Source organism: Salmo salar, chromosome ssa27 (genome assembly GCF_905237065.1).
Source record: "Salmo salar chromosome ssa27, Ssal_v3.1, whole genome shotgun sequence".
NCBI classification, from domain to species: Eukaryota; Metazoa; Chordata; class Actinopteri; order Salmoniformes; family Salmonidae; genus Salmo; species Salmo salar.
In genome coordinates this window covers 17,858,288-17,870,885 of record NC_059468.1, presented here as the reverse complement: position 1 = coordinate 17,870,885, position 12,598 = coordinate 17,858,288, and the positions used below count along the sequence as shown (strand labels likewise).

The window sequence follows — 12,598 nt, the reverse complement described above, 5'->3', positions numbered from 1 at the left end:
AATTTAATGGTGTTTACATTATTTTATCAGTTACCTGTGTATGTGTATATATACAGTACCAGTCAAAAGTTTGGACACACATACTCATTCCAGGGTTTTTCTTTATTTGTACTATTTTCTACATTTTAGAATAATAGTGAAGACATGAAAACTATGAAATAACACATATGGAATCATGTAGTAAACAAAAAAGTGTTAAACATTCTTCAAAGTAGCCTTGATGACAGCTTTGCACACGCTTGGCATTCTCTCAACCAGCTTCATGAGGTAGTCACCTGGAATGTACCTAGAAGGCCAGCATCTGGGAGTGTTGACGTTGAGACTGGTGTTTTGCTGGTACTATTTAATGAAGCTGCCAGTTGAGGACTTGTGAAGCATCTGTATATCAAACTAGACACTCTAATGTACTTGTCCTCTTGCTCAGTTGTGCACCGGGGCCTCCCACTCCTCTTTCTGTTCTGGTTAGAGCAAGTTTGCGCTGTTCTGTGAAGGGAGTAGTACACAGCGTTGTATGAGATATTCAGGTTCTTGGCAATTTCTCGCATGGAATAGCCTTCATTTCTCAGAACAAGAATTGACTGAAGAGTTTCAGAAGAAAGGACTTTGTTTCTGGCCATTTTGAGTATGTAATCGAACCCAGGAATGTTGATGCGCCAGATACTCAACTAGTCTAAAGAAGGCCAGTTTTATTGCTTCTTTAATCAAAACAACCTTTTTCAGCTGTGCTAACATAATTGTAAAAGGGTTTTGTAATGATCAATTAGCCTTTTAAAATGATGAACTTGGATTAGCTAACACAACGTGCCAATGGAAGGATTGATTGTTGCTGATAATGGGCCTCTGTACATCTATGTAGATATTCCATTAAAAAATCTGCTGTTTCCAGCTACTATAGTCATTTACAACATTAACAATGTCTACACTGTATTTCTGAAAAATTTGATGTTTTTTTAATGGACAAAAAATGAGCTTTTCTTTAAAAACAATGACACTTCTAAGTGACCCCAAACTTTTGAACGGTAGTGTAAATATATTTTTTATTTATTTAACCTTTATTTAACTAGACAAGTCAGTTAAGAACAAATTCTTATTTACAAAGACGGCCTACCCTGGCCAAACCCTAACCAGGACGACGCTGGGCCAATTGTGCGCCGCCCTATGGGACTCCCAATCACAGCCGTTTGTGATACAGCCTGGAATTGAATCAGGGTCTGTAGTGATGCCTCTAGCACTGAGATGCAGTGCCTTAGACCGCTGCACCAGTCGGGAGCCCATGTACAGTGGGGGGAAAAAGTATTTGATCCCCTGCTGATTTTGTACGTTTGCCCACTGATAAAGAAAGGATCAGTCTATAATTTTAATGGTAGGTTTATTTGAACAGTGAGAGACAGAATAACAACAAAAATATCCAGAAAACCGCATTTCAAAAATGTTATAAATTTATTTGCATTTTAATGAGGGAAATAAGTATTTCACCCCTTCTCAATCAGAAAGATTTCTGGCTCCCAGGTGTCTTTTATACAGGTAATGAGCTGAGATTAGGAGCACACTCTTAAAGGGAGTGCTCCTAATTGCAGCTTGTTACCTGTAAAAAAGACACCTGTCCACAGAAGCAATCAATTAATCAGATTCCAAACTCTCCACCATGGCCAAGACCAAAGAGCTCTCCAAGGATGTCAGGGACAAGATTGTAGACCTACACAAGGCTGGAATGGGCTACAAGACCATCGCCAAGCAGCTTGGTGAGAAGGTGACAACATTTGGTGCGATTATTCGCAAATGGAAGAAACACAAAAGAACTGTCAATATCCCTCTGCCTGGGGCTCCATGCAAGATCTCACCTCGTGGGGTTACAATGATCATGAGAACGGTGAGGAATCAGCCCAGAACTACACGGGAGAATCTTGTCAATGATCTCAAGGCAGCTGGGACCATAGTCACCAAGAAAACAATTGGTAACACACTACGCCGTGAAGGACTGAAATCCTGCAGCGCCCGCAAGGTTCCCCTGCTCAAGAATACATATACATGCCCGTCTGAAGTTTGCCAATGAACATCTGAATGATTCAGAGGACAACTGGGTGAAAGTGTTGTGGTCAGATGAGACCAAAATGGAGCTCTTTGGCATCAACTCAACTCGCCGTGTTTGGAGGAGGAGGAATGCTGCCTATGACCCCAAGAACACCATCTCCACCGTCAAACATGGAGGTGGAAACATTATGCTTTGGGGGTGTTTTTCTGCTAAGGGGACAGGACAACTTCACCACATCAAAGGGACGATGGACGGGGCCATGTACCGTCAAATCTTGGGTGAGAACATCCTTCCCTCAGCCAGGGCATTGAAAATGGGTCGTGGATGGGTATTCCAGCATGACAATGACCCAAAACACACGGCCAAGGCAACAAAGGAGTGGCTCAAGAAGAAACACATTAAGGTCCTGGAGTGGCCTAGGCAGTCTCCAGACCTTAATCCCATAGAAAATCTGTGGAGGGAGCTGAAGGTTCGAGTTGCCAAACGTCAGCCTCGAAACCTTAATGACTTGGAGAAGATCTGCAGAGAGGAGTGGGACAAAATCCCTCCTGAGATGTGTGCAAACCTGGTGGCCAACTACAAGAAACGTCTGACCTCTGTGATTGCCAACAAGGGTTTTGCCACCAAGTACTAAGTCATGTTTTGCAGAGGGGTCAAATACTTATTTCGCTCATTAAAATGCAAATCATTTTATAAAAATTTTTACATGCGTTTTTCTGTATTTTTTTGTTGTTATTCTGTCTCTCACTGTTCAAATAAACCTACCATTAAAATTATAGACTGATAATTTCTTTGTAAGTGGGCAAAAGTACAAAATCGCAGGGGATCAAATACTTTTTCCCCCCACTGTACAAACGTATGTGGACACCCCTTCAAATTAGTGGATTTGGCTATTTCAGCTACACCCATGGCTGACAGGTGTATAAAATAGAGCACACAGCCATGCATTCTCCATAGACAGACATTGGCAGTAGAATTGTCTTACTGAATTGCTTAGTGACTTTCAATATGGCACATTCATAGGATGCCACCTTTTCAACAAGTCAGTTTGTCAAATTTATGCCCTGCTAGAGCTGCCCCGGTCAACTGTAAGTGCTGTTATTGTGAAGTGGAAACGTCTAGGAGCCACAACGGCTCATCCACGAAGTGGTAGGTCACACAAGCTCACAGAACAGGACCGGCGAATGCTGAAGCACCTAGCGCGTAAAAACACTTGTCCTCTGTTGCAACACTCACTACAGAGTTCCAAACTGCCTCTGGAAGCAACGTCAGTACAAGAACTGTTTGTCGGGAGCTTCATGAAATGGGTTTCCATGGCCAAGCAGACGCACACAAGCCTAAGATCACCCTGGGCAATGCCAAGCGTTGGCTGGTGTGGTGTATAGCTCGCCGCCATTGGACTCTGGAGCAGTGGAAATGCGTTCTCTGGAGTGATGAATCACGCTTCACCATCTGGCAGTCCGACGGACAAATCTGAGTTTGGCAGATGCCAGGAGAACGCTACCTGCCCGAATGCATAGTGCCAACTGTAAAGTTAGGTGAAAGAGGAATAATGGTTTGGGGCTGTTTTTTGTGATTTTTGGCTAAGCCCCTTAGTTCCAGTGAAGGGAAATCTTAACACTACAGCATACAATGACATTGAAGATAATTTTGTGCTTCCAACTTTGTGGCAACAGTTTGGGGAAGGCCCTTTCCTGTTTCAGCATGACAATGCCCCCGTGCCCAAAGCGATGTCCATATAGAAATGGTTTGTCAAGGTCAGTGTGGAAGATCTTGACTGGCCTGCACAGAGTCCTGACCTCAACCCCATCAAACACCTTTGGGATGAGTTGGAATGCCGACTGCGAGCCAGGCCTAATCGCCCAACATCAGTGCCCGACCTCACTAATGCTCTTGTGGCTGAAAGGAAGCAAGTCCCCGCAGCAATGTTCCAACATCTAGTGGAAAGCCTTCCCAGAAGAGTGGAGGCTGTTATAGCAGCAAAGGGGAACCAACTCCATATTAATGCCCATGATTTTGAAATGTGTTCGACTGGCAGATGTCCACATACTTTTGATCATGTTGTGTATGTGTGAAATAGTCAGGGATCCGTTCATGATAGAAACCTGTTGGAACCGTACCGGTACTGCGTACAGCAGCTGGGGTCTGTTACGTGACATAGCGTATGGGGCGTTCCATTCTGTCAGACACACGCGCACAAACACACACACGCACAGATGTTCCATGCTATCAGGACATGATTCAGTCTTCAGTCTAAACCTTTTGTTGATAGAAGGCTGGGCTATCTGCTCTGCTTGCATGAATGCAGGCAGTGTACTGTTCCCCACAGGCTCACACGCACACACATCACGCACTCTAAAAATAGCAACACATTGGCAGGACTCTAAATCCAACCAGCCCAAACTTAATGAAGCACATTTCATTTGCCGTGGGAGTGAGTAGGAGGGCTGTAGACGTATTGTCAGTGTTGTGCCAGAGGAGCCACTGTGGGATCACCACATATTGATCGTGGATCCTGAGGATTGACCAGCCGTTGATCTGCTTCTCCTCTTTCTCGCTGCTGCCGCCTTCTGCCCAGTGATGATGATGGTTCTAACCTGGTATGATGGCAGCCATTTTGACCACTACCACACCTAAAAAACAGACACCAACCCCACAGTACTAGGCTAGCTAGGCTAGTGGTTGCTTTTACCGATAAGACTTTCTGAATTAGTGATGCACCGATTTGCCATTTTTGGCCGATATCCAATATTTTCCTTGCCAAAAATACGATACCGTATTAAACATTTTTGCGGCCTTTTAAGCATTCTAGTACAGTTAAATAGTTGCAACACACACACATACTGACCCCAAAAATTTTTGGGGGGCATTTACGTATGTCCCCATTACCAGTAAAACATAATCAAAACCAATTTCTTTAACTAACTTACTGTGCTGTTTCATTTGTTCAGTCTCAACCAGGATTTCATCATACATGTCAAGCTGTGAAGTTTCAGCTCTGTCTGTCCGTGGCTTCACTTCCTCGGTCTGTTTCTGTCTTGTCCAGCTGTGTCTAACATTTCACGTAAACCCTTTTTCTTGTCTGCATCGAAGTAGCGGTCCTTCTATCTAGCATCGAGCATGGTGGCGACACAGTAAAGAGGCTCAGAGAGAATGCCACAGAATTGCTTGTTCACAGCCTCTTGTAGAGTAAGTTTTAACCCCACGGTCTGTATCGGCAGTTTGGTTGAGCAGGCGTTTCAATGCCATGACAGAGGGTATCACGTCTGCTGCAGACGCAGTTGAAGAGCTTATTTCTCGAGTCAATTGTTTGAATGGAGCTAGGAGTGTGTTCATGTTTCCAAGTTTCAAACATGTTCTCAAATGCCATTGAAATGCAGCAGCGGTATGAGAACCAGCACATTCTTGAGCATGCAATACGGCTTTCCTCAGAACGAAATCCTCGTTAACCCACTGTGCTGTCAGACTCGGTATGCTCATGGGGCTGACATCGCTGGTCCAAATGTCAGTCGTGAAGCTAATAGCAGTGACGCCCATAGCAAGTGGCTCAGGGATGTGCGCTTTAACAATACTGCGTAACTCCGGTAGGGCAACATCTGAAAAATAGCGCCTACTTGGTAGTGTGTACCGGTGCTCGACCAGTCGGTGAAAGCCAACATAATCCACAACAGAGAACGATTGATTGTCAAGGGCAATGAATTCCATTATCTTGACGTTAATGGATTTCGGCTTTGAGTTGTCTCGCTGAAAGGATCTTACTCTTTCAAATGACTGCTCGACTTGAACTTGTTTAGTTGTTGGAAGTGTGTGCTTAGTGTTTTTCTGCTTTTGTTCTGTGTAGCGCTGTGCTTTTCATGGAATCATTACGTCATCTATCTACGTTATATAGGTATGCACGGCAGCTTTTACATCGGTTTTGCACATCGGCGTTAAACTAGACATCGGGCCGATGCCGATGTTGCCATTTTTATCTAATATCGACCGATTCCGATATGCTTACCGATAAGGTGTCCATCCCTAATCTGATTAACAACAAACTAGCTAAAGGAGTGGCAGTAGCAGAAGGGGTCTCATCCATAGTCTCAGGGTTTGATGGTTGTGGATGTGTTTGGAGGTACAAACAGTCGGAGACACAGGTAGTCAGATGATTTGCATGTCCATCTGTTTAAAAGCTTGTTTGGCCATCAGTGGTGGCTCTAAGAAGAAAGGAGCTACCCTGGACCGCCAAGTGTGGGGAATGGGTTGCCAAGTTTGGTAAGTTATTCTGTCCGACGGGATGGGGGGCCTCTCGACCAATCAATAACGGTGAATAACTGATCTCACGGCTCATTCGTCAGCGTGACATAGCGCTGTCCAAAAAGATCTGGTGGTGTGTGTGGGGGGGTGTTTGTGAACATTAGAACACACGTACACATTACGTAAAGAAAACCCATTAAGGAGCACTCATCCATTCCTGTCCAGTTCTAACATCACAGCATCAAAGGTGTTGGTCCTTTCATCACGGACCGTTTCCTAGCTGCTGTAGGAGGCTGTTTATTCTTTCCACACCAGTCTTTCTCTCTCCTCTATTCTACAGCCTGTCTCTGTCTGTCTGTTTCTCCTCTCCAGCTTGTCTCAGCCTGACTGTCTTTCTCCTCTCCAGCCTGTCTATCTGTCTTTCTCTTCTCCAGCATGTCTGTCTTTCTCTTCTCCAGCATGTCTGTCTTTCTCTTCTCCAGCATGTCTGTCTTTCTCTTCTCCAGCTTGTCTCTGTCTGTCTGTCTGTCTGTCTGTCTGTCTGTCTGTCTGTCTGTCTGTCTGTCTGTCTGTCTGTCTGTCTGTCTGTCTGTCTGTCTGTCTGTCTGTCTGTCTGTCTGTCTGTCTGTCTGTCTGTCTGTCTGTCTGTCTGTCTGTCTGTCTGTCTGTGTCTGTTTCCCCTCTCCAGCCTGTCTCTGTCTGTCTCTTCTCCAGCTTGTCTCTGTCTGTTTCTCCTCTCCAGCCAGTCTGTCTGTCTGTTTCTCCTCTCCAGCTTGTCTCTGTCTGACTGTCTTTCTCCTCTCTACCGTGTCTGTCTGTTTCTCTTCTCCAGCCTGTCTCTGTCTGGCTTTCACATGCACATTCTCTTTTTCTTTCTTATTTTTACACACAGATAAAAGGCAACAATCCTTGGAAAAAGACAGTTAAGTTTTAAGAATGGTCTTAAATGAGAATAATGTACAGCAGGAGGTACTCAAAACACAACTGATGTCTCAACTCTACCAGCTGTGTACTGATGTCTCAACTCTACCAGCTGTGTACTGATGTCTCAACTCTACCAGCTGTGTACTGATGTCTCAACTCTACCAGCTGTGTACTGATGTCTCAACTCTACCAGCTGTGTACTGATGTCTCAACTCTACCAGCTGTGTACTGATGTCTCAACTCTACCAGCTGTGTACTGATGTCTCAACTCTACCAGCTGTGTACTGATGTCTCAACTCTACCAGCTGTGTACTGTAGGTGAACTCTGATGGCTCACCTGCTTTCCAGGCCACAAACCTCGGCAGTCTGCCTCCCTCCGTCTTCTTAGAGAGACACCAATGTCCTCAACCCTTTCACTCCACTTTCTTCCTCCCTCCTCTTAAATCCCTGAGTTAATGGAGACATCATTAGAGTTTGCCCCGGCCCCTAATAAAGTGTCACGGTAATTAAAATACCATATTTCTAGCAGTCATTGTCCATGTTTCTCCGACTGTCTCTTTGTCTCTGCTGGCAGACATGATTAACACAGCGGAGGGTAGTACCAAGAGAGAGAGGGGGAGACAACTGATTTATCCTCCCCACCGTTTAGCTGAACCATCAATCAGGATGCACCGACACAGCAGCTTAGCCAATCAGGAGACAGCGCCGTAGAACAGGGCTGTGGAAACAGTCACCACAGCAGTAGCTTAATAGCAAAAACGATCAGGAAGTCATCTGGGCAAAGTTTATAATGTGGCGCTGTATCAGAGGTAGAAATGTTTTAAAAGTGAACCATTTCAACAAGTATCTACCCGGGAGACTGACTGACTGACTGACTGACTGACTGACTGACTGACTGACTGACTGACTGACTGACTGGGCTTCTAAAGATCTAAGATGTGAATAAATTATTCAAGGCAGCCAACTATTTGTCTCCGTTTCGGTCTTTGAATTCTAAACTCTAAACTCTCCTCACAGTCATAGCTCAGAGATCCCCTTGGTGTTGTGATCACTAAACTGACCTTTAAATTTCATATCGGATACATCAATAAATGAATTAGACAACATAATATCAGTATAATTATATAATGGTTTTTCCATCTTGTGTAGGTTTTAGGTTAGCAAACGGTGTGTTCTGTGTATGGTAGCTACTGTACTGGCTTGTGTGGTTGTGTTCTGACTGGGTCTGCATCTCTTTTCAATTTGAAGAGAGTAGACAGGACACTTGCTCACAATTACACGCTTGATGTTTTATTATTTGAAGTTAAAAACATCTGCTCGCTCTCTCCCCACTACCCGTCAGTGTGTGTACCTGTGGTTGGTTCTAACCCGGTTCTATCTATTTCCCTACAACCCATCTGTGTGTGGTTCTTTATTTTTTAAGATGTTATTTTTAAGATCCTACCGATCCTCGACTTCGACGATGTCATTTACAAAATAGCCTCCGATACCCTACTCAATAAACTGGATGCAGTTTAACACAGTGCCATCCGTTTTGTCACCAAAGCCCCATATACTAACCTCCACTGCGACCTTTACGCTCTCGTTGGCTGGCCCTCGCTTCATACTCGTTGCCAAACCCACTGGCTCCAGGTCATCTACAAGACCCTGCTAGTTAAAGTCCCCCCTTATCTCCACTCACTGGTCACCATAGCAGCACCCGCCTGTAGCACGCGCTCCAGCAGGTATATCTCTCTGGTCACCCCCAAAGCCAACTCCTCCTTTGGCAGTCTCTCCTTCCAGTTCTCTGCTGCCAATGAATGGAACGAACTACAAAAATCTCTGAAACTGGAAACACTTATCTCCCTCACTAGCTTTAAGCACCAGCTGTCAGAGCAGCTCACAGATCACTGCACCTGTACATAGCCCATCTATAATTTAGCCCATACAACTACCTCTTCCCCTACTGTATTTATTTATTTATTTTGCTCCTTTGCACCCCATTATTTCTATTTCTACTTTGCACTTTCTTACACTACAAATCTACCATAGCAAGTGTTTTACTTGCTATATTGTATTTACTTTGCCACCATGGCCTTTTCTGCATTTATCTCCCTTATCTCACCTCATTTGCTCACATTGTATATAGACTTATTTTTCTACTGTATTATTGACTGTATGTTTGTTTTACTCCATGTGTAACTCTGTGTTGTTGTATGTGTCGAACTGCTTTGCTTTTTTTTTTAAATGTAACCTTATTTAACTAGGCAAGTCAGTTAAGAACAAATTCTTATTTACAATGATGGCCTACCAAAAGACAAAAGGCCTCCTGTGGGGATGGGGGCTGGGATAAAAATATATATATATAAACACACATCATGGCTTGTACATGACAACACGGCATGGTAGCAACACAACATGAAAACAACATGGTAGCAACACAACGTGCAAATTGCAAGAAGGTAGAGACAACAATACATCATGCAAAGCAGGCACAATTGTCAGTAAGAGTGTCCATGATTGAGTCTTTGAATGAAGAGATGGAGATAAAACTGTCCATTTTGAGTATTTTTTGCTGCTCGTTCCAGTCGCTAGCTGCAGTGAACTGGAAAGAGCGACCCAGGGATGTGTGTGCTTTGGGGACCTTTAACAGAATGTGACTGGCAGAACGGGTGTTGTATGTGGAGGATGAGGGCTGCAGTAGATATCTCAGATAGGGTGTAATGAGGCCTAAGAGAGTTTTATAAGTAAGCATCCACTAGTGGGTCTTGCGATGGGTATACAGAGATGACCAGTTTACAGAGGAGTATAGAGTGCAGTGATACATCCTATAAGGAGCATTGGTGGCAAATCTGATGGCCAAATGGTACAGAACTTTTAGCTGCTTGAGAGCACCCTTACCTGTCGATCTGTAAATTACGTCTCCATAATCTAGCATGGGTAGGATGGTCATCTGAATTAGGGTTAGTTTGGCAGCAAGGGTGAAAGAGGAATGATTACGAAAAAGGCAACCAAGTCTAGATTTTACCTTAGTCTGCAGCTTTGATATGTGCTAAGAGAAGGACAGTGCACCGTCTAGCCATACTCCAAAGTACTTGTATGAGGTGACTACCTCAAGCTCTAAACCCTCAGAGGTAGTAATCATACCTGTGGGAGGAGGTGCATTCTTCTTACCAAACCACATGACCTTTGTTTTGGATGTGTTCAGAACAAGGTTAAGGGCAGAGAAAGCTTGTTGGACACTAAGAAAGCTTTGTTGTAGAGTGTTTAACACAAAATCCAGGGAGGGGCCATCTGCATATAAATGGATGAGAGAGCTTCCTACTGCCTGAGCTATGTTGTTGATGTAAATTGAGAAGTGCATGGGGCCAAGTATTGTGTCTTGGGGTACTCACTTGGTGACAGGCAGTGGCAAATGTTCAGACTTTATACTCTGCACTCTTTGAGAGAGGTAGTTAGTAAACCAGGCCATAGACCCCTCAGAGACACCAATACTCCTTAGCCAGCCCACAAGAATGGAATGGTCTACTGTATCATAAGCTTTGGCCAAGTCAATACAAATAGCAGCATAACATTGCTTAGAATCAAGGGCAATGATGACATCATTGAGGAGATTTAAGGATGCAGTGACACATCCATAATCTGAGCAGAAACCAGATTGCATACCAGAGAGGATACTATAGACATCAAGAAAGCCAGTCAGTTGATTATTGACAAGTTTTTCCAACACTTTTGATAAACAGGGCAAACTAGAAATAGACCTATAACAGTTAGGATCAGCTTGATCTCCCCCTTTTATTAAAGGATGAACCGTGGCTGCCTTCCAAGCAATGGGACCCTCCCCAGAGAGGAGAGACAGGTTAAAAAGGTCAGAGAATGGCTTGGTGATTATAGGGGCTGCAACCATAAAGAAGAAAGGGTCTAAACCATCTGACCCAGATATTTTTGGGGGGTCAAGTTTCAGGAGCTCCTCTAGCACCTCGGGCTCAGTGACTGCCTGCAGGGAGAAACTTTGTAGCTGGGCAGGGGAAAAAGAGGGAGAAGCATTTGGGATAGTCGCATTAGAAGGGGTGGGAGATGAGGAAATGTTGGGCGTGCAAGGAGGCATGGCTGGTGATTTTAAGAGCTCAGCCATGTGCTCCTTGTCAGTAACAACCACATCAGTATTAAGGGACATGGGCAGCTGTGAGGAGGAGGGTTTATTCCAGAACTTCTTGGGGTTAGACCCACAGAGCGAGAACTGGTCCTTAAACTAAATAACTTTGGCCTTCCGGATGGTCTGAGTGCACTTATTTCTCATTTGTCTGAACAAGAGCCAGTCAGCCTGAGTATGCATGTTTCGAGCCTTTCGCCAAATGGAATTATTGAGGTGGAGTAACTCTGCAGATCGCGGTCGAACCAGGGGCTGAACGTTTTTTTAATTCTCACTTTCTTTATGGGCGTCTGTCTGTTAACAATACCACTGAAATATCAAAAAAGAAGGTCCAAGTGTCTTCGACAGAGGGGATCAAGCTGATTCTATACCAATTTATAAAGGCCAAGACAAGTTTTTTAGCAAGCGTCTATGACAAATCAGGACAGGTTGTTTCACTGAGCAGACATTACGAACACAGGCTGTAAAACAGTGATCACTAAGGTCATTACAGAAAATACCAGACTGATACCTATCAGGATTATATGTGAGGATAACATCAAGGAGAGTAGCCTTTTCTGGGTGTTTGGAGTCATACCTTGTGGGATTGGTAATAATCTGACGAAGATTTAGGGAGTCCCATTGCTTTAGGACTTGGTCAGGTGATTTAAGCATGTTGAAGTTTAGGTCACCTAGCAGGACAAATTCAGACTTAGTTTAAGGGGCCAGGAGAGAGCTTAGGGCATTTAGGGTACAGCCCGGTGCTGATGGTGGATGATAACACCAAGCAACAGTCAACAAAGTTTAATTTGTTAAAACCAGCCAATCAAATTTTCGGGGGACAGACTTGGTGGAGACAACCAAGCATTGAAGGTGTTCCTTGGTAAAGATTGCCACTCCACCACCTTTGGAAGATCTGTCTTGCCGAAAAAAAGTTAGAACCAGAAAGGTTAACATCAGTATTTAAATCACTTCCTTAACCACGTTTGAGTAATGACGAACACACCTGGATTGGATCTGTGAACCCATACTTTCAATTGATACTTTTTAGGTACTAAGCTTCTAGTGTTAACGTGCAGAATACCCAGGTTTTTCTGAGAGCAGAAATCAGTGAAGCAGATATCAGAGCACAAGTCAGAATTGGGGCTATCAACAGTAGATGGGCCAGGGTGTACATGCACATTTCCAGATATCATCAGCAGTAATACAATCAAGGCACGGCAGAGGACAGGGAGAGCTCTGCAGTGCTGATTTATGACATCTGAATGTGCATCAGATGGCAACAAGATCATCAG

At 44.2% G+C, this 12,598-nt stretch overlaps 1 protein-coding gene across 3 annotated transcripts in view; it reads left to right on the top strand.

Moving 5' to 3' along the window:
• trappc9 (trafficking protein particle complex subunit 9) overlaps positions 1 to 12,598 on the top strand; it is a 292,659-nt gene that overhangs the window by 180,745 nt on the left and 99,316 nt on the right. The window lies entirely within an intron of this gene.